The sequence below is a fragment of the Chiloscyllium plagiosum genome, unplaced genomic scaffold, assembly GCF_037043375.1.
Source record: "Chiloscyllium plagiosum isolate Xiang-an unplaced genomic scaffold, Cpla_swu_hap1 HiC_scaffold_10, whole genome shotgun sequence".
Taxonomy (NCBI): Eukaryota; Metazoa; Chordata; class Chondrichthyes; order Orectolobiformes; family Hemiscylliidae; genus Chiloscyllium; species Chiloscyllium plagiosum.
In genome coordinates, this window is record NW_028270148.1 from 49319291 (window position 1) to 49340203 (window position 20913).

Genomic DNA, 20913 nt, shown 5'->3' on the forward strand with positions numbered 1-20913 from the left:
GTATGGGAACAGTGTAATGGTTACATTACTCAGTACCAAATTTATTAGGATGGTTTCAGGCTGGCCACATTACCAAGCTGCATTACAGCTATTCTCTGAACTATCTACATGCATACTCTGTGCATGTTTTCCAAGTGGAAAGTTGTACAACAGCAGGGACATAAATTTAAGGTGAAGGGTGGAAGGTATAGGGGAGATGTCAGGGGTGGGTTCTTTACCCAGAGAGTGGTGGGGGCATGGAATGCGCTGCCTGTGGGAGTGGTAGAGTCAGAATCTTTGGTGACATTTAAGCGGCAATTGGATAGGTACATGGATGGGTGCTTAAGCTAGGACAAATGTTCGGCACAACATCGTGGGCCGAAGGGCCTGTTCTGTGCTGTATTGTTCTATGTTCTATGTTCTATGATGTTCTCTGTCACCAGAGTCGCACCTGGTTCAAAGAATTCAGAGAGCTCCTGAGAATATTTCTGATCCAGAACTTTATTCAGGCACTCCAATTTCTGTGCTTATATCATGGAATCCCTCAGCCTTTCCCAATGGTATTATTGATAGCATATTAATGGAGATGAAAGTTAAGCAGGCACTCCAATTTCTGTGCTTATTTCATGGAATCCCTCAGCCTTTCCCAATGGTATTATTGATAGCATATTAATGGAGATGAAAGTTAAGGGGACAGAAGAGATTTTTACCTTCATAATTGAAATTTTGGACAGCCACTGAGATATGTCGATAATTCTGTGAGCCTAAACCCTTGGATTGCATATAAAAATAGGATTCTGGATCAATGGTGCTGGAAGAGCACAGCAGTTCAGGCAGCATCGAGGAGCTTCAGCAAAATCGACGTTTCAGGCAAAAGCCCTTCATCAGAAATAAAGGCAGAGAGCCTGAAGCGTGGAGAGATAAGCTAGGGGAGGGTGGGGGTGGGGAGAGAGTAGCATAGAGTACAATGGGTGAGTGGGGGAGGAGATGAAGGTGATAGGTCAGGGAGGAGAGGGTGGAGTGGATAGGTGGAAAAGGAGCTAGGCAGATCGGACAAGTCCGGACAAGTCAAGGGGACTGGAAGTTTGAAACTAGGATGAGGTGGGGGAAGGGGAAATGAGGAAGCTGTTGAAGTCCACATTGATGCCCTGGGGTTGTAAGCACTGTCAGTGGTGGAACAAATAGCAATGCTTGCAATGAAGGACCACAGGCCTTCAAGACCAGCTGCAGTGCAGCCACCACGAATCCAGGTTCTGAGTCCAAATTCAGTTGACGTAGTTAATTCAAATTTATTTCAGCACATTTATTTTAACCACAGGAAGAGTTGCGCACAGCTTGCTTATGTCTTTTGGTTTAAAATTTTTAGATGTTTATTTGAGGAAAATGGTATGAAGAAATGCTAAATATTTTACAATTAAGTATCCATTTATGTCGAATTATTATTTACTGAGGCAAATATCCACAGTAAACGATGCTAATTATTTCAGATAACATGAATGTGCTGTGTATTCAGAGCAGATTTTGCTGACACTGTTCATCAGGAACAAACTTCACGCAGAGGAGGGTTGGACACAGAACGTAAAGTCTCAACATAGTCTTAGTTTTTATAGGGATTTTCTGAGAGGCAGAAGTGAACTTGTTTCTTCATCATGCACAGATTAGAGAAAGCATTTGTAATAAAGTGGGCTGTCATGTTAAATCATAAGATGTGTGAGCAAAAGTAGGCCCCATTGAGTCCGCTCCACCATTCACTGCGATCATGGCCGAACTGACAACTCTCAGATTCCATAACTCTCCTTTCCTGTCTTATTGCCACAACCCCTGATTCTCTTACTGATAACAAATGTACTTCTCCTAGCCTTGAGAATACTGAACAGCCCAGTCTCCAGTGCCTTCCATGGTAAAGAATTCCACAGATTGATGACCCTCTGGGAGGAAAAATATCTCCTAATCTTTGCCTTAAATGGGTGACCCTTATTCTGCGATTACCCCCTCTAGTCCAAGATCAACCCACAACTACTCCACATCTACCCTGTCAAGTCCCCTAGGAGTCTTATATGATTTCATAAGATCTCCTTTCATTTTTTTTAAACTCCACTGAGTGCAGACCCAACCCATTCAACCTGTCCTCGAAAGAAAATCTCCCCATATCCAGAATCAGCCTAGTGAAACTTCTCTGCACTGGCTCAAAGGCATTATATCTTTTCTCCAATAAAGGCATTCAAGATACGTACAGTGTCTTTTCAAACATCTTTTTCAATTTCAAATACATCACACCTCCTGGTTCCCCTTTATCTATCCTGCTTTGTTACCTCCTCAAATGCTGTAATGAATTTGTCAGGTATGATTTACCCTTTATGAAACCAATGCTGAATATCTGCAGGATAGATGGTCAGTTAGAGTCAGTTTTGGTGATAAGTTCCACTTCCTCTAATCTGGAATGTTCAGATGGGATTGTAACCTTGTGGCTGCCAATCACCATCAGTTATCAAATCAATTCAGTTACCAAAACCAAAAGGTACAATCTTATAGGGGTCCAAGCAATGTGTGCTAAGGCAAGATGTGGGGCAGAATCGGGCAACAAGTGTGGCAATGCCTATTTCAATGGTGAGAGCAATTTGGGTGGCACAGTGGCTTATACTGCTGCCTCACAGCGCCAGGGTTCTGGGTTCGATTCCAGTACTCCGGTGGCTGTCTGCATGGAGTTTGCACAATCCCCCCTCGTATCTGCCTGAATACCCTCCAAGTGCTCAGTTTCCTCCCACAGTCCAAAGATGTGCAGGCTAGGTAGATTGGCCATGCTAAATTGCCCATAGTGTCAGGTTATGTAAATTGGGTGGATTGGCCATGGGAAGTATGGGGTGGTTCTGGGTGGGATGTTCTTTGGAGGGTTGGTGTGCACTTGGTGAACTGAATGGTTTGCTTCCACATTGTAGAGATTCTATGATTTCCAATTACACAATCATTTATGCTTTGCATATGTCATGCCAAGATTCTCACTAGGCAGCAGTGAGATGTCAATTGATGGAGATTGTTGTTTATTAAGTGCCTTTTTAATGCCACAACTCACTTCATTAATATTCAGCTTCCCATCTTACCACACTGGCTATACAATCTAAAAGGTGGGAAAACTTGACATGTGATCGAGTGCAAGCACTTGGTGGATATAGCTCTCCACTTTCTCCAAATGACTTTTGTGCTGCAAACTGAGCAGCAACATCTCGGGGTATGCTCAATGGACACTGGTCACATGCACCTCACATCCACAAACATTGACATCCAACATATGCCAGTCTCTAACGACCACCATGGTACATCTCTGGTCCATTTACAGGAATCTTCTGCACTTCACTACTGCACATCAGGCTATATTGGCAACTATTATTGTAAAGCTGCAGCAGAGACACCGTGTGCTCAGGAACATGCACCCAGCTCATTGACTGGACCAGGCTGGATCTCTGGGCTCCTTGCTGGCTATCATAGCACTCAATCATTCTGAAGGTGCTCACAGCATTCTTGCATTGCATTGGCTTGCCTTGCCTTTTTGCACTTTGACACCTTAGCCAGCGATGCATATCATATTATTCTCTTTTGTCTTGCCAGTTAGTGCAGACACAAAGCCATGAAGCATGTCAGACTTGTCAGTAAACCTCTTTAGTTCAAGTGGGATAGCTTTCACTTGAGTTCCTGGCACTATAAGTGGTCAGGGTCTGATTGCAATTCAGGCCCTCTTTGCAGGAAAGGAGCAGAGCCAGATGATGGGCAGCGCAGCACCAGGCATGACTCTTTCTAATTCTCATAGGCTGTTTATCATCTGGTGTGGGTGACACAGCAATTACTTTTGCTGTTGATGGCAAGGTCTTCTCAGCGAGTGAGTAGGCAATGCAGAGGGCACGAAAGATTCATAGTATTGGGGTCTGGGGTTGGTGAATGCAAACGAAGAAGATATTGCTGGTAGTAGTAAGAATAGTAGATCATGAGTCATGTTTGGAGGTGAGTGCAGTAGCAGAGATGGAATGAGTATGATACATTGGAGAAAAGATGGTGGCACTTACGCTTGTGGAGTGGAGAAGGGTATTGACCTTCTTTCTTCAATCCTGGGCAGTCAGCTATATGACTGAGACTGCTTTAACTTGGATAGACATTTCAGACCAGGTTGCATGGTCTAGTTTCCAATCCTCCAGTGCAGGTCCTGCAGGAAAAGGAAGTAATGGCTGTAGATTATCTCATTCAGCATGACCTCTGGTACCTCACTGACAGAGTGAGCCATCGGTGTCTCCCTGTTCGCTATGTACAGGATAAAGGTCAGCAACCATGTGTAGCAGCTCCAGACTGACAGGGATTATCTGGGTGCACAGCAGCCTTTAATAGATGGTGCAAGGTCAATAGACGCCAGTGAACTTTGGGATATCCACTGAATGGCGTGTTGTTCCACAAATAGCGTGTGGCATTTGGATTTGAGAGATGCCAAAGGACAGGGTAAGTAATTAGTGGGGCCAGTTTGGTAAGACAGGGTGAGAAAACTCTCGAAGCCTTGCGATGAAAGCCCAACAGAACTCAGACTTTGTCAAAATAAAAATTAAGATTTAGCCCAGAGGTACAGCTATAACTATCAGAGGCTTCCAAAAATTCATAATGTTTTCCCTAGTTATGAAGATCAGACAGAAAATGATCCCTTGATTATTAAATGACCCACAGAAAGACATCCTACTAATCTCAGTCTTGACAGGAACGGTGTTTATTTCTTCTGTCTCATGGTGCAGAGGGAGAGAGGATATCTGCCCTACAATGTGTCGGATCAAGTTTTGATAGAATGTCGAGTTGTACCTGTAATTCCCATGCCAGAGTAAGAGAGCAACCTCAGCTGTGAATGCAACAGTGAATTGTGAAGTAGAGGCTAGCTATTTCTTTACAGGGATTGAGGGAAAAAGAAACTTGAGTTGAATTACTCAAAACTTTGTTATAACTTTTATTATTTTCGTTTTGTTCTGCATCTTTGCAGGCAAGGCCAACATTTGATGCCCACCTTTAATTGCCTTTGGAAAAGCAGTGAGCCATGTTCTTGTATTGCCACATTTCAGACAGTGCTGGTATTTCGGCAGTGCTGTCAGGAAGGAGGTTTCAGGATTTTCACCCACAGGCATTCTGAAAAGCAATGAGTTAGCCCCAAGTCAGAATGGTGAGTGGCTTGGAGGGACACCTGCAAGTGGTGGTGTTCCCATGCACAGGTTTGGAAAGTGCTGTCATTTTTTACAGGGCACACATTGCTGCCACCGTGTGCCAGTGATGAAGGGAGTGAATGCTTATGGTGGTGGATGGTCTGCCATTTTAATGGGCTGCTTTGTCCTGTATGATGCTGAGATTTTTTTTGTTGGAGCTGCATTCATTCAGGCAAATGGGAAATATTCCATCATACTGTTGATTTCTGCCTTGAATATGTGTGGACTGCTTGGGAGGATGAGATGTAATTTACTTTCACAGAACTTGCAGCCTCTAACCAACTCGTAAAGCCACAATATTCAAACGACAGATGAAATGGTTTTTTAAAAAAATAACTTGTCGAGCAAAATTTAACAGCACATGTTCTTTCTGTTCAATGTTAATCCCCATGATGTTGATGATGGGGCTTTAGTGATAGTATGCCACTGCATATCAAGGGGAGAGGATTAAATTCACTGTTGTTGGAGGTGATTATTGTGTGGCTTTTGTGTGTCATTGATGTTATTTGCTTCATACCCTTCCTGTTATTTCTATTGTTTAAATACAGAATGTGCCAATAACAGATGTCTGAAAGATTTTGGACAAGATATTGGTTATGAACACCTAGATAATTGTACTGGAGTCTGGAGGTTTAGTTGAGTGAATATGCAATTGTTATTCTGGAAAGCCCTTGGATAAGAAGAAAAATGGGCACACTTAATATTGCCTTAATGAGAGGACTCCACTTTTTTTTCATCAAGCTTGCAAGTTAAGGTAGTCTCTAGTAGATTCTAACCTACAGAAAAGGAATAATCAGTAAGTTACTTCACTTAGTCATAATAGCATGACAGTAGAAATAGAGCCTGATTGCCTTATCTCTGATAGTATATTTGCTTTGGTCAGGAAAAACAATTAAAGAAAATCAATTCACAGAAAACAATGGAAATACAGAGCAGATCCATCAGCATCAGTAAAGAGAAAAGCGAGATTAACATTTTGTGTGTTGACCTTCATCAGAACTGCAAACAGATATGCATCTGATGCTTATTTACACATTTCAGCTTTAGTTTCAGATTTCCAATTAAGTATTCCAATCCCATTCTCCTACTTTATTCCCATTCTCCTCAATATTCCTCCTTTGCAATCAAATATTTCATTTCTCGTTTAAAGGAATTTAGGAGTGTGACATCAAGAATGATCTCTGACAGCGAAGTCCACATTTCAATCATTATACCTCTCCCTCCAATCTCCCTTTTGTGCGTGATGATCAAATTTTTGTATACCCTTCCATTGACTAGTTAAAATAATCTATCATGATTTAACCTGCTATATCCTATTCCCTACTACATCCTCCTTCTGTAAGCCTTTCCTTCCCTTTGATACTGTCTTGTATATTATTTACTCTATGTTTTTATCTCTTTACTTATGTCCACCACTGTTGGTCTCTTAAACTATTTTCAGTCTTTTCTTGTATGTCTCTGCCTGTCTCTTTTTTTCCCCTCCAACCTATAAATTATTTTGGTACTATTGACATGTCAGTAAATACAGTGAAGAATTACATAATTTTATGTTGTTGCTGGTAAACTGCTCATGATGCAATGAAACTTCAAAAGCTGTTAAGTCTTATTGCAGCATGACAGTGCAAAGCTGCCTGTTATGTAGCAGACAGTTTGCTACAAGGAACATCAGACACAAACAAAGTGGCCAGTTGTGAGCAAGGTAAGAATCTACTTATTTCCCTTTATCACTGGTCTCACCATCTGTGCCTATACAAAATGGGTGCTCAGTTCAGCTCAGATATTCCAAAATATTATAGATACTAGCTATAGTATGTTAAAGTCCAGAGTAAGAGTGTGCAAGTTATTATGCTCATCATCTGGACCAGGATGCACTTGATATCCTAAATCAGGCCACTGCTGTGGAGAAACAAGTACTTGATACACTGAAGCTGTCATATAATCAGCTGATGGTGTCCCGCATTATGCTAATATTAAAAAATGAAGGCTGATGGCCCTATTTCAGAGCATAAGTGTATTAAATGCTGATATATTGCTGTCACACTGTATAATTCCTGGGATCCTGAATATCATTTTAAATGTAAACTCTGGGTGGAATCTTACAGGAAGCTGATTGACGTCAACCATGATGAGATATCTGACAGAGTCAGACAAGATGCCTCGCAAGGTTTATCTCAATAAAACAAGCAACTTGAACCATCTTTTATGGTTTACCCAAGTGGCATTGCAAGATTGTTGCCAGGCAGTGGTCAGTTGCCATTTGATGGTGATTATTGCTTGTTAAAGACATTGTCAATGGCATAACTCTTACCAAACCTGCATAACAAGCTCACCATTGGGAAAATCCAACATAGAAAGCAACTACGATAACTCAGCTTGTTGCTTGCTCTGGACAATCTCTATGTTGCCTGCAACCAAACTGCAGTTCCAGGCATGATCCAAGGGCACCTTTCACCCACAGATATTGGCATGTGGCATCTGACAACTCCTCATGACTATCTTGGCACCTTTCCAGTGCACTGCCAGTATGCTCTAGAAGTACAGATGTGCACTGTAGGTGCAGCAGCCACCAGCATTAAAAGGATGCAACTTGGATACTGTGCACACAAGAGCAGGCACCCAGCTCATGGACTGGATCAGGCGACATCTTAGGGCTTGCACTCTTAGTGCCTACTAGCATGCCTGCAACATGCATGCCTTCCCTTACTTTACCAATTAGCTCTGTTACACAGTAGGCAGCTTGCCTTGCTGCTCATCTGTCTTCAGAGTAGAGGGTGCACATGTGCAGCACCATGCTACTTCAAGTTCACACCCGAACCAAGTGTCTGCAGTTTCTTTTAAAACCACACAGCATGTGTAGCAAACAAACAGGCACATCTCAAAGTCTTAGGGGAGTAATCCTTACTGAAGTCCATGGAGACACCTGCCAGTCAGAGGGTGTTTCAGTGGATACTCACATCCCTTACACTAATTACCCCAAGTCAGTGAATGGTCAGGGGACAGGAAGGTGTGACTACGAGTGAGGCAGATAGAGGGATCCAGGAGGTGGTGGTGAAGGAGTCCCAGCCCTTAACCCTGCCTAACAAGTTTGAGATTCTTGCTCCCTGCATGGATAAGAGTGGGGGTGCAGGGAGGATGAGCAAGCTGACCATGGCACTGTGTTACAGCGAGCCATTCAAGAGGCGGTAGAAAAGACAAATGTAGTTGTAATTGGGGATAGCATAGTCTGGCAAATAGACACTGTTCTCTGTAGCCAGGATTGAGAGTCTCAAAGGCTGTGTTGCCTGCCTAGTGCCTGGGTTCAGGAAATCTCATCTGGGTTGCAGAGGAACTTGGAGTGGAAGGGGAAAGATCCCAGTTGTCATGGTCCACGTAGGTTACAATGACATAGATAAGAAGTTTTGCTCAGGGACTATGAGCAGCTAGGGCGGAAAATATAAAGCAGAACCAGAAAGGTAATGATCTCTGGATTACTAACTGAGCCACAAGTAAATTGGCATAGGGTCAACAAGATTAGAGATAAACAAGTGTCTCAAAGATTGTTGTGGGAGAAACAGGCTTGAATTCGTGGGGAACAGGCAGCAGTTCTGTGGATGGAGGGAACTGTTCCAATGGGGCAGGTTGCACTTGAATCAGGCTAGGTTCAGAGTCCTGGTGAATCACAAAACTAGGGCTGTGGATAGGGCTTTCAACTAAAGAGTGTGTGTATGGGTGGGGAGTCCAGGGTTCAGTTGCCTGGAAAATTATGGAAAAAGCCAGAGGGAGGAGGGCTCAGCAGAAGTTATGAAAGTTTTCAGATTAAATAATAGGACAGAGAGGATGGAAAAGGCTTGGAATCTAACTTCAGGAACAGTAAATGAGGAGACAACAATGAGAAGAGGCCAGTCCCTGCAGGATTAGAGGTATTGTACTTAAATGCACACAATATATGAAACAAGGTAAATGAGCTCATAGCACAGATTGAAACTGGTAGGTACGATGCCACAGAGATGTGCCTGCAAGTTGATGAGGGCTGGGAACTAAACTTCCAAGGATACAGGTCTATACAAAGGACAGGTATGTGGGCAGAGACAATAGAGCTGCCTTATTAGTAAGAAATGAAATTAAATCAATAGCAAAAAGTGATGTATAGTTGTAAGGCATAGAATCTGTGTGGATAGAGTTAAGAAACTTCAAAGGACAAATGACCCCAGTGGGAGTTATGTACAGGCCTCCTAACAATAATCAGGATGTCGGGAAGAATATCAATCAAGAGATAGAAAAGACATGTAGGAAAGGCACTATTCCAATAATCATGGGGAACTTCAAAAAACATGTGGACTGGGACAGTTAGGTTGGTCACGGATCTGAAGAAAAGGAATTCTTGGAATGGATATGAGATGAGCAGCTTGTGGTAGAGCCCACTAAAAATTCTGGATTTGGTGATGTGTAATGAGGCAGACTTGATAAGGGAGTTTATGGTGAAGGAAACCTGCAGTTTGAGAGGGGGAAGCTGGAATCAGATGTAACAATATTACAAGTGGGATGTAAAGCAGGGTAAAGAGCTATGGCTGGTAGGCAGGATAGTGGAGTAGAGACAGGATAAGATCAGCCATAATCATGTTAAATTATGGAGTGGTCTCAAAGGGCTGAATTGCCTACTCCCACTCTTAATTCTTATGTTCCTATGTTTGTACAAAGACATGAGGGAGGAGCTGGCCAGAGCTGATTGGGAGGGGAGCTGGACAGAGAAGACAGTCGAGCAGCAATGACAGGAGTTTCTGGGGGTAATTCAGGAGGCACAGCAGAAATTCATCCTAAAGAATAAGAAACATAGTAAGGGAGGACAAGGCAACCATGGCTGACAGGGGAAGGCAAGGACAGCGTAAAATCAAAAGAAAAAGCATACAATGTGTTGAAGATTAGTGGGAAGCTAGAGGATTGGGAAGTCTTTAAAAACCAGCAGAGGAAACTTAAAAAAACAATAAGGGGGTGGAGGGGAGAAGATGAAATATGAGAGTAAACTAGTTAGTTACACAAAAGAAGATTGCAAGAGTTGTTTCCAAATGGCCATTGACATGGTGCCTCACAGGAGACTCCTAAATAATACTCAAGCCCATGGCATTCAGGGCGTGGTACTGACATGGAGAGAGGATTGGCTGACTGTCAGAAGGCAGGAAGTAGGCATTAAGGGATTTTTCAGGATGGCAGCCAGTGGCTAGTGGAGTTCTGCAAGGGCCCATGTTGAGACCACAACTATTCACATTATACATTACCAATGTGGATGAAGAAACTGACAGCATTGTTGCTAAGGAGACAGTGAGGTCTGCTGATACTGGAGATCAGAGTTGAGAGTGTGTTGCTGGAAAAGCACAGCAGTTCAGGTAGCATCAGGAATGATGAAGGGCTCTGGTCCGAAACATCAATTTTCTTGCTCCTCGGATGCTGCCTGACCTGCTGTGCTTTTCCAGCAACACGCTCTCAGCATTATTGCTAAGTTTGAAGATGATGCAAAGGTAAGTGGAGGGGTAGGTAGTGTTGAGGAAGCGGGGAGGCTGCAGAAAGACTTGGACAGGCTCAAGAGTGGACAAAGAAGTGGCAGTAGGAATATAATGTGGGAAAGTGTTAGATTGTGTACTTTGGTAGGATTATTTTCTAAATGGGAAAAGGCTTCAAAATCTGAAGCACAAAGGGACTTGGGATTCCTAGTTCAGGATTGTCTTAATGCTAGCACACAGTTTCAGTTAATGTTTAGGAAGGCAAATGCAGTGTTACCATTCATTGCAAGAGGACTAGAATATAAGAGCAGGGATGTACTGCTGAGGCTAAGGGTCTAGTCAGACCACATTCGAAATATTATGACCAGTTTAGGGCCCTGTATCTAAGTGAGGGTGCCAGGAGGAGGTTTACAAGGGCGAAGGGAGAAGACAGGTGATTGGGGTTGAGAAACATATTAACCATAATTGATTAACTTAAAGGCCTTATTCTGCTCCTTTGTTCTGTGCATTTATGGTCTTATGGTCTTGGCGCAGTAAATCAAGGGCAGCTACTGATACCAGTCCAGGTGATTGACCACTCAGGCAACCAATCAGTATTTTATTGGTCAAAGGGCCATGCCTCCACAGTCTGGAGACCAGGTCATAGTCAGTGGTTTGGCTCCTTAGCAACCAGTAGTCAGGTAGATGTATAAGCACCCGCTAGAGGTTTGGGCAGGTCTTGACCAGGGCTAACTGATTGTAGTGGTCACATGAGTGGTCCATGATCAATCCATTAGGTCCATCCACAGAAAATAAGAGGAAGAGGAAGTTATGTGCAGGGGGTGGGTTTGTGCAGCCACAGCTGTGAAACTGAGCGTCAGCAGGTTACTTTTTAACACTAGGGCCTTCAGGCTCTGGGACAGGGAGGAGTACAATTGTGAAGGGGGTGTCAGCAGGATATGTAAGGGGGGAATTACAGTAAAGCATGGCTGGGATGAGCGTCAGGATATCAGCCACTGTCAGGAGCACCTTGGCTTCTATTGGGGGGAAGCATGGCAAGCAGTGAATGACCACACCTAGTGTGGTCACTTCATAGGCCAGGGGCTGAGTGGGAAAGGTAGACAGGTGTTGGCACATATACACAGATTAGATAGGGACTAGGCGAAGGGTTTAGCTAGTGGAGTTTATGGTATGGGCTCCTAGCAAGGGGATGTGGATGTTTGTGAGGTCTCTGGTTTACTCAGTTCTCCAGTGAATAGGATACTTCTCCGCTGGACCACCTCATCCACCAGCACCAACAAGTCCCTTTGAAAGAATAACGGTGCCATCTTCCCCTTGTTCGTTATATTCCAAATATGTCTGTTAGTAAGCAGGTTAGCTTTGGAATTTCAGTGGTCTGCCAGGTGCTGGCACAAATACAAGGAATACTGGCCTTTTGGTGGCTATCTACTGTTGTTTAGGGAACAGTACATGGTGAGATGATGTGGAAATCGGATATGAGATGTGGCTTAGGGTGTAGTAGGTAATTAATGCGGTGAGTTTGATAAGATATGGCAAGAAAATCCATTAGACTTCCTGGTAAAATCCTCTGTAAGGAACCCAATACAACACGGACTGAGTCAAAAAAAAACATGGGACTTGTTTCTGACACTCTGTGGCGTGGTGATTTGCAGAAACATCTTTGGAGCCCAGTTGTACATTTTTGAAATTTTTCTGCTGTTGTCACATAATTTCAATTTCTTTAAAATTTTACAGTCTTGAAACTTTGCTTTTTCCCTCTCATAATTTAACAAAGATTTATTTATTTATAAGGACCAGTTATTTGAACTGATTAATTTCATTGCTAAAATAGAGTTGAGAGAAATTGCCGCTGAATGCACCGAACATTTGTACGGTCATATTCTGCAATGCAATTTCAGGGCCATCAGGTTTCAAATTATATTGGCCAAATATCACGATCTGATTTAATGGAATTGCATTCCCAGTGGAAAGCTGAGTCTGCTGGAGTTCATTTTATAAATCACGGGCATGGTCCCCACAACGTTCTGTAAATTATGTTAAAATCACACTCTGAAAAAAAATTTGTCATGACATTTTATCTGCTAATTTAATTGATGTGTTATTTGCAGTATGACATCTCTATTCAAGTAACTGATAAAGGAATTTCATATGATATAGTAAGCAAAAATATTCGACATCACTAATACACTGTAATATTAAACATTTTTAATTTTTTGTCATTCTCTTCTGGATGTGAGCATTGCTGGATGGCCAGCATTTATTGACTGACCCTAGCTGCTCTTGAGAAGGTGGTGCTACTGAACTGCCTCCTTGAATCACTGCAGACCTTGTAGGTATATCCAGAATGCTGTTAGGGAGGGAACTCCAGTAATTAGCCCACCAACAGTAAAGAAACAGTAATGTATTTCCAAGTCAAGACAGTGAGGGGAACTTCCTGAAACTGGTGTTCCTATGTATTTGTTGTCTCTCTCCTTCAGATCAAAGTGGTTATGGGTTTGGAAGGTGCTGAAAAATGTGTTGCTGGAAAAGCGCAGCAGGTCAGGCAGCATCCAAAGAGCAGGAGAATCGACGTTTCGGGCATAAACCCTTCTTCATGCCCGAAACATTGATTCTCCTGCTCCTTGGATGCTGCCTGACCTGCTGCGCTTTTCCAGCAACACATCTTTCAGCTCTGATCTCCAGCATCTGCAGTCCTCACTTTCTCCCAGTTTGGAAGGTGCTGTCTAGAATCTTTGGTGTATTTCTGCTGTGCATCTTGTAAATATACACTGCTACTGCAGAGCATTGGTGATTGAGGTGTTTGTGAATGTGATATCAATGAAGAAGTCTGCTTTGCTTAGATGGTGTCAAGTTTCTTGAGTGTTGTTGGAGCTGCACTCAACCAGGCATGTGGGGAGTGTTCTATTATACTCCTAACGTTTGCCTAGTAGATGGTAGATAGATTCTGGGGAGTCAGGAGATGAGTTACTCGGTATGTACTCCTGGTTTCTGACCTGCTCTTGTAGCCACTGTTTTCATATGGTGAGTCCAGTTGAGTTTTAGGTCAATGGTAACTCTTAAGGACATTTCTGTTGCGGGATTCAGTGCTGATCAAGCTATTGAATGTCAAGGGACATTGGTTAGATTGTTTCTTATTGAAGATTGTCATTGTTTGGCTTTTTTGTGGCCTTCATATTATTTGCCACTTGTCAGCCCTCGATATTGTCTAGATCATTTTGCATTGGAATATGGACTGCTTCAATGTCTGAGGAGTGTAATCATTAGCAAACATCCTCACTTTTAATCTTATGATGGAGAGAAAGATATTGATGAAGCAGCTGAAGATGGTTGTGCCTAGAACACTACCCTGAGGAAGCAGAGCCATCCTCAACCTGAGATGACTGATCTCCAACAACTACAACCATCCTAGTTTGTGTCAGGTATGACCATTGACCAGTCTTGTAGGGGTTCCTTGATACCACACTTATTTTGAAATTACAACTTGCATTTATGTAATGCCTTCAATGTATAAAATGTTGCATAATTCTTTAAAGCAACATAATCAGACATAATTGGATGCTGATATTGTACAAATCAGGAGATACTGGCTGGCATGGTCAAAAACATGATCAAGTAGGGCTTTTGTCAAGGAGAGAAGAGTTGGGAAGCAGAAGGATTCAGGGAGGGATTCATGGCAGAATTTCATATAAGGGATCACAGCTAGTTTTGGGTCCAATAGTTGAACCAAGAAAGTGAAGCTATACAAAACTGCCAGACTCTGAGGAATGGAAAGTTTGTGGCAGAATATGGGCAGTTGGTGAGGTCGTGAGGGCCAGGGCCATGAATGGCTTTAAGCATGACAAGGATAATCTTAATTCAGATGAAATGTAGGGGTTTGCCCTCCCATATTCCCTAACCTAAGCTCAATTGCAGGGTCTCTGAAAGGCTGCAGTGTCTTTTTCCGCACAGTCCCAACTAATCACAGAGGTGTGTCAGCTCTAAATTCACCTGCGAGACAAGCCAAAAGAAATAACAAAATGTGTAGAATCTCCTCGAAGGCCTGCATATGAGAGCAATTACTGAAAACTCCCAGGGTGCTTTATTTGCCCTTTGCATGATCAGTCTTGAGAATGGGCTGGCTTCTAGCATGACACATCTTTAGACTTGTGCAAAGAATTATGGAACTTCAGCTGCACTGGACATAATTTTCCCTTAAAATCCAACTATCTTTTGGATGGTTTATGCCATTTTGGGCCCATTACGCCATTAATCTACAAAACCAAGCAGAAATCCTGTCACAAAATCTCCAGACATGCCAATTTGATTTTAACTTTTATTTTATTTTAATGACAGCTTTCTCTACAAAACATTGTCAGCCGTGATTGACTTGTATGTAAACTTGAATCAAGGAAATGTACATATTCAAACAGCAGATGCTTCTTTATAATTTGACTTGTACTAGTGCCAGATTTAGGGGTATACGATTCCCCTGAGGATATCACTGAATACATTTACATATTTAATTAATACATTTGAAAATTATACACAATATCATCCTAAAATGTACTGCACTATATTTATCAGTAATATATTTAAATTGTAATGAAGATTTCAGTATTGTCTAATTCTTTCTTGGATTGAGGGAAGCAGTTAAAACCTTTCAAAGGGAAAATTGATTTTTCCGCTTAATGTTAAATACATTTAAATGTGACACTGATCAAAACAATGTATTCAGAGGGTCAAGCCATGAGGAAATTGAATGACTTATTTGAGTTTCTATAAAATTGGCCATTAGTACTGAAGTAAACAAAGATTTGAGATTGTATTTGTTTCTTTCTTATATTGCATAAGTTAATACATTCATATAGAATTCTGATGTGTACTATCTTCATTCGGTTTTGACAATTTCAAACAATCTTGCTGATGACTATTTATTCAGGGGATTTTGACCATCCTGATCAAAATAGTATCCAGTGGAATTTTTTAATCAGTATAAAAAATATGTTTTTATACACAATTATAACCTATTATTTAAATCGACAGTAATGAATCAAAAACGTTATATCCCAGTTCAAATTCCCTTAAAAAGGCAATAGTCTGTGCTTCAGGCAGTCTTTCTGACACACCATTCAAGGTTACACCTAGGAATTACCTCTTACCTTCTTTCCTTACTCCCTTTACAGCAATTTGAAATTGATGTAACTTCATTAGTGAATTTTCCTCCTGAGAAATAGACTCAGAATTTCATAGCCTGTCTGCTTCCATTGCTGTAACTTCAGCAGAGTTGGAATACAGGTCTCTTTTATGTATAATCAAGTTTGCTGTGATATATTAGGAAAATCAACAGCAAGGAATTGGGAGCTTCACGTGGAAATTATCAGCCAAAGGTTTTCATTTTAGCCTGGAAGGAATTTTGTGAAGGCTGGGCATGGATTTAATGTAAACTGCACTTACTAGTCCATACAGCAATTTAACATTCCCTCCCAATTGGGTTTGGGTTGGAGGAGTTCAAGGGACAATAAAAAAATCCAAGGGACAATCTGCCAGCTGCCCACATGCCTGTGCCTCCCTCTGGCAGTATTATACCAGTGGTGTGGTCAAAGTCAGACAGCCTGCTCACAACCAGGCCAATTTAAGCTTTAAGCTTGCAACTACTTGCCATTTAAATATCTCCATCCTGCTGTCACTGGAATTTAACTAGTGGTAGGAGAAATCCCGAATGAAAAACCGAGCAGGTTTATTATTGCAGGGCTGCAGGTAGCGTACAGACCATCACTAGCAAGTCCCAAAAGCCAATTGGAAAGAACCCAAAAATTTAACCCCTAACCATCATTGACCTTTCCTGTAATGGCCTCTCAAACCCCAGTGCCCACACTGCCATGTTGGCACCTGACAAGATCCCAAAACACTGACCAAATTCCTGATCCAAAGCTGAACACTGGATTGCAGCACTGCCCTTCTGATGCACCCCCCTGCCCCCCCATCCCCTTAAGGTTTAGCCATGACAGATGGCTGTGGGACAGAGAATCCAGCCCCTTGAAGAATTCAGCCTCATATTTAACATTCAATGTTTCTGCTGGCCAGTAGCTGCTGGCTGCTGGACTGGGGAGAAGGTTTAAGCCAGCAGAGGATGCCAATTAGCCAGTAATAAGGGAAGGCTTGTAAATTAACAGTGGATCATGGGGAGGGTACTCACTGAACATCTTACAAGAGGAAAGGTGAGGGGGTATTTGTGACTTTCCTTATTGGTCCCAGTGCAGCATGCCTGTTCCTCTCGCTCTCATGAAGGAAATGCTTACCTTGAAGATTGTCTCTCTTGTTCATACACCCATTACATTCACAGTCAAACTATGTCACCTCCTTATCCAAGCCTGCTTTAAAATGCAATGTGGGTTCCTTTGATGAGAAGACACCCAATTTGCATGAATTCATGTCCTCATCTGCTTTAGATGGACATTTCAGCTATCTGCTAATGAAAGTAGGAAACGTTCTAGCAGCTAACTAACCTGCACATACTTAATTCCATTTTCAACACTTTACAGATATGGCATGGTCAAAATAAAGTGCATAAAACCTTTCCTGACTCAACCCATGAAACACCATCAACACCTCAAACCTTACATTTCATCCATATTTTGCTTCTGACATGTCTCAATTAACCTATATCTCGAATCTGTCATTTGGCTTGAATTTTCTTTTTGGCAGAGACATAGCAACAAAATGGGAGAGGCCTCAAGAATTCCCAGGCCCGTGTCTTTCTAGCATGTGTATAATTCTGCCCATTAACCCACTACTTTTTCAACTTGAACAACTTTTTGGATTTGTGCTCCTCAGCTGTGAACAGTATTGACTGCTTGGAAGCATTTCTAAAAACCTTCACTGATCTGTGCAGTAACCAGTTATTAAAATTCTTAGAAAGGACATTTCTCATTCCAAACAGGATAGAAAGGAGGCAGGACAACAAAGCAGTGGTTAAAAAAAACCTTCTTGCCTTATCCACCTTTTGTGATTTTACACAGCATCAAACCCATGCCTATGAAGTACCTAACTCAACTCACCTGGGCCATTATAAAACTCTGCATCTAAATTAAGCAAGTTTTTTTATATTTTTCCAATACATTTCTAATGTAACAGTTCATCAAACATCTACATAGACTATTCCTAACATTATCTATTCAATTAATAAATTTCTCAAAAATGTTGTTATTTTTAGACAGAGGATATCTCGAGCTATTTTATTTTATCTCCAGCTATTACCTTGAGTCAAAAGATATAAATAAAGATAACAAAAAGGTATTTGTACATGTAGGGATATAACTTCTCACATGCTCTTGACACAAAATGTAGGTAAGATTGCTTGCACATGCACTGAACGTAACTGTTGAACCATATAAGCCAATTGCCAACACCAATAGTGTGTGAAGAAAGAAGGGAGAATCAGATTGTCCTTCAATTGAGACTTGTTTACATAGTACTATGGAGACTGAGTTTCAAATATTGAGTTCCACAATGGATAGCAAGAGGTCATATTTACTCCCCTCGAGATGCTATTACTGTATTTGTAAAGGGTGCATGAATAAATATTTACATTTTTGCCTGTGTTGCTTTTTGGGAATTATTGCCATCAAAATAAATAAATTCTGTCAGGAATCTAACCTACATGACCCACCCGCTTAACGTCTCTTATGGCAATTCTATTATTCTGTCAACCATAATAATTTTATTTGCCTGTCTTTTCAAAATTTGTTGAGAGACCCAACTGGTAGTAACTATAACAGAAAGATTAATATTATCATGATATATATGTTTCATCTTATAGTGTACCAACCATTTTCTACAGAATGTGTATGTTTCACAATTTCCCTATAATAGGATAGATTTTCTGATGAGGTAAACACTTTGTAGAATCAGGTCTCTGACCTTGTGTGCTGTGTTTTTCTTTTGCTAGATTTTCTGATGACCTTTTCTCATGGAAATGGTGGGCCTTGACTTGCATGTGCTCAACCTGCTTCACAAGTAAAAATTATGCAAAGTATGCCCATGCTACGAACACTAACTTTGGCATCCCATTTGAACCATAACATACAGCCACAGTCATTTCACAGCTTAAAAAAATCGCTTTGAAGATTCATTTTAAAGGTGTCTTGGTACAGTTTGCAGCGTAGCTACTTCATATTGATGTCTGTGATTGATCAGTTCATGAGCAACTTATATTGGTTTTTGGTCATTCTTTCAAAAAAGTCTGTGGTTTTGTCTCCAACAGGGTTCAATTATATTTGTGAAGCAACTCAGTTTTTTTTTTGTTGCAGTAAATATGCTACATCAATGGAATTTGTGTTTTGTTATTGTTAGATCTCTTATCTAGAGAGATCACCATAACTGGAAGAACGAAATTTTGCAAATTACATTTGGTTTCTGAATATTGTGGTCAACTTGATAGGAGGATGTGCATTCTTTTGGTTAGCCTATTGAATTTAAATAATGGATGTAAAGTGCTAATTTATTAGGTCAAACCATTTGCAAGATGTGAAAAATTTGTTATTTGGCTTGACCAGTTCATTTTCATTGTGGATTGCAGCCTCTCTATATCTCCATTAGCCACCAGAATGGTATGAGGGACCTCCACTTCCTCGTTAGCTTGCACTTTCATCCCTTTGCTCACTTAATCATTCACATCTTCCACCCCAGATGAGACCTTCTCCCATTCTTTCTTCTTCACTTTTCCATGCTTTAATACCTGCTTTAAGTCTTGTATACCCTTCATGATCACCAGCTGTGATATAAAGTCATCAACCTGAAATGACTCTTTCTCCAAAAATGCCGCTTGACATGTTGAAAATGTTTGTATCCGAATCCCAATTGAATATTCAACTAAACTTGAATTTTGAGCTTCAGCTTTAGATACAGTTGAGAAGTTGTTTTTAAAATGCAGATGGAATTGTACTCATTAGTTTGAGTTTAAAAGTTTCACTAAATAATTTGCATAATCACAAGTGTAATATCTTCATGAACCAACACAACTGGCAAATTAATTGAAGTTTAATGTTTCTTTTTCTTCTATTAACACATTTAAGTGTGCAAAGTTGCCGCACTTTTATTAATACAGTTAAAAAGAGGTTTACCAGCAAACATAAGTGGCGCAGTGGGTCAGTGGTTAGTGACTGCTACCTCACAGCACAAGGGTCCCAGATTCAATTCCAGCCTTGGGCAACTGTCTGTGTGGAGTTTGCACATTCTCCCCGTGGTCTGTGTGGGTTTCCTTTGGGTGCTCCGGTTTCCTCCCACAATCCAAAGATGGTGAATTAGCCATGCTAAATTGCCCATAGTGTTAGGTGCATTAGTCAGAAGGAAATGGGTCTGGGTGGGTTACTCTTCGGAGGGACATTGTGGACTGGTTGGGCCACACTGTAGGAAATCTAATCTAAGTAAAGCCACCAGTAAGTAAAATCATCTAAAATAAGAGAAAATGAATTTTAAACAAACTATATTGAAGTGTCTGATAGTTTCATTGGTGTATATTAATACATTCCTTAACATATTGAATGAGGTTTGATAGGAAGAAGCTATTACAATATGTTTCCTTCTGTGTGTTCATCTAAGAAAGTCGATTTAATTTGAAGAACCAGCACAATTGATGTATTCTTCCAATTTTCATCTGGGGAAGTGATCATTTGTATGGACAGGACATGATCTGAGTAAATTAAATTGTCAACCAGAGTAAAAGCAGAAAATTAGAGTAAGTAATTTTAGGTGTAACTTTCATACTTAAAATTTCTCACTCTTCTGTGTCTATTTAGTTGATTCCACCCAGATTGCACTGATATAACTAACAGAAACAATCAGAGATGTAGTTCCATTAAGTGGTCATTTATGTCACGTTCTTTGTGACAGCTTCTTATGTACAATTTGATCATTGCATCTCCTTATAATACAACAAGTTACCATATTCCAAATAAATTATTTGGATGAGAAGGGTTTGGGAATGTCATCAAAATTGTTATAGAATTGTGCTTTTTTTTTCCAACCATGTTCCCAAACTAAACTAGTCCCACCTGTCTACACTTGGTCCACATCCCTACAAACCTTCCTATTCATGAATTTATCCAAATGTCCTTTAACTATTGTAACTGTATCTGCATCCACCACTTTCTCTGGCAATTCATCCCACACACGAACCTCGCTTTGTATAAAAAATTTGAACTCATGTCCTTTTTATATCTTTCTCCTCTCAATGTGGAAATATGCCCCCTAGTTTTGATCTT

The 20913-nt window shown here is 41.1% G+C and overlaps 1 pseudogene; it reads left to right on the forward strand.

The window, feature by feature from the left end:
* Positions 1–20913, forward strand: part of LOC148148955 (usherin-like) — an 89086-nt pseudogene that overhangs the window by 12003 nt on the left and 56170 nt on the right.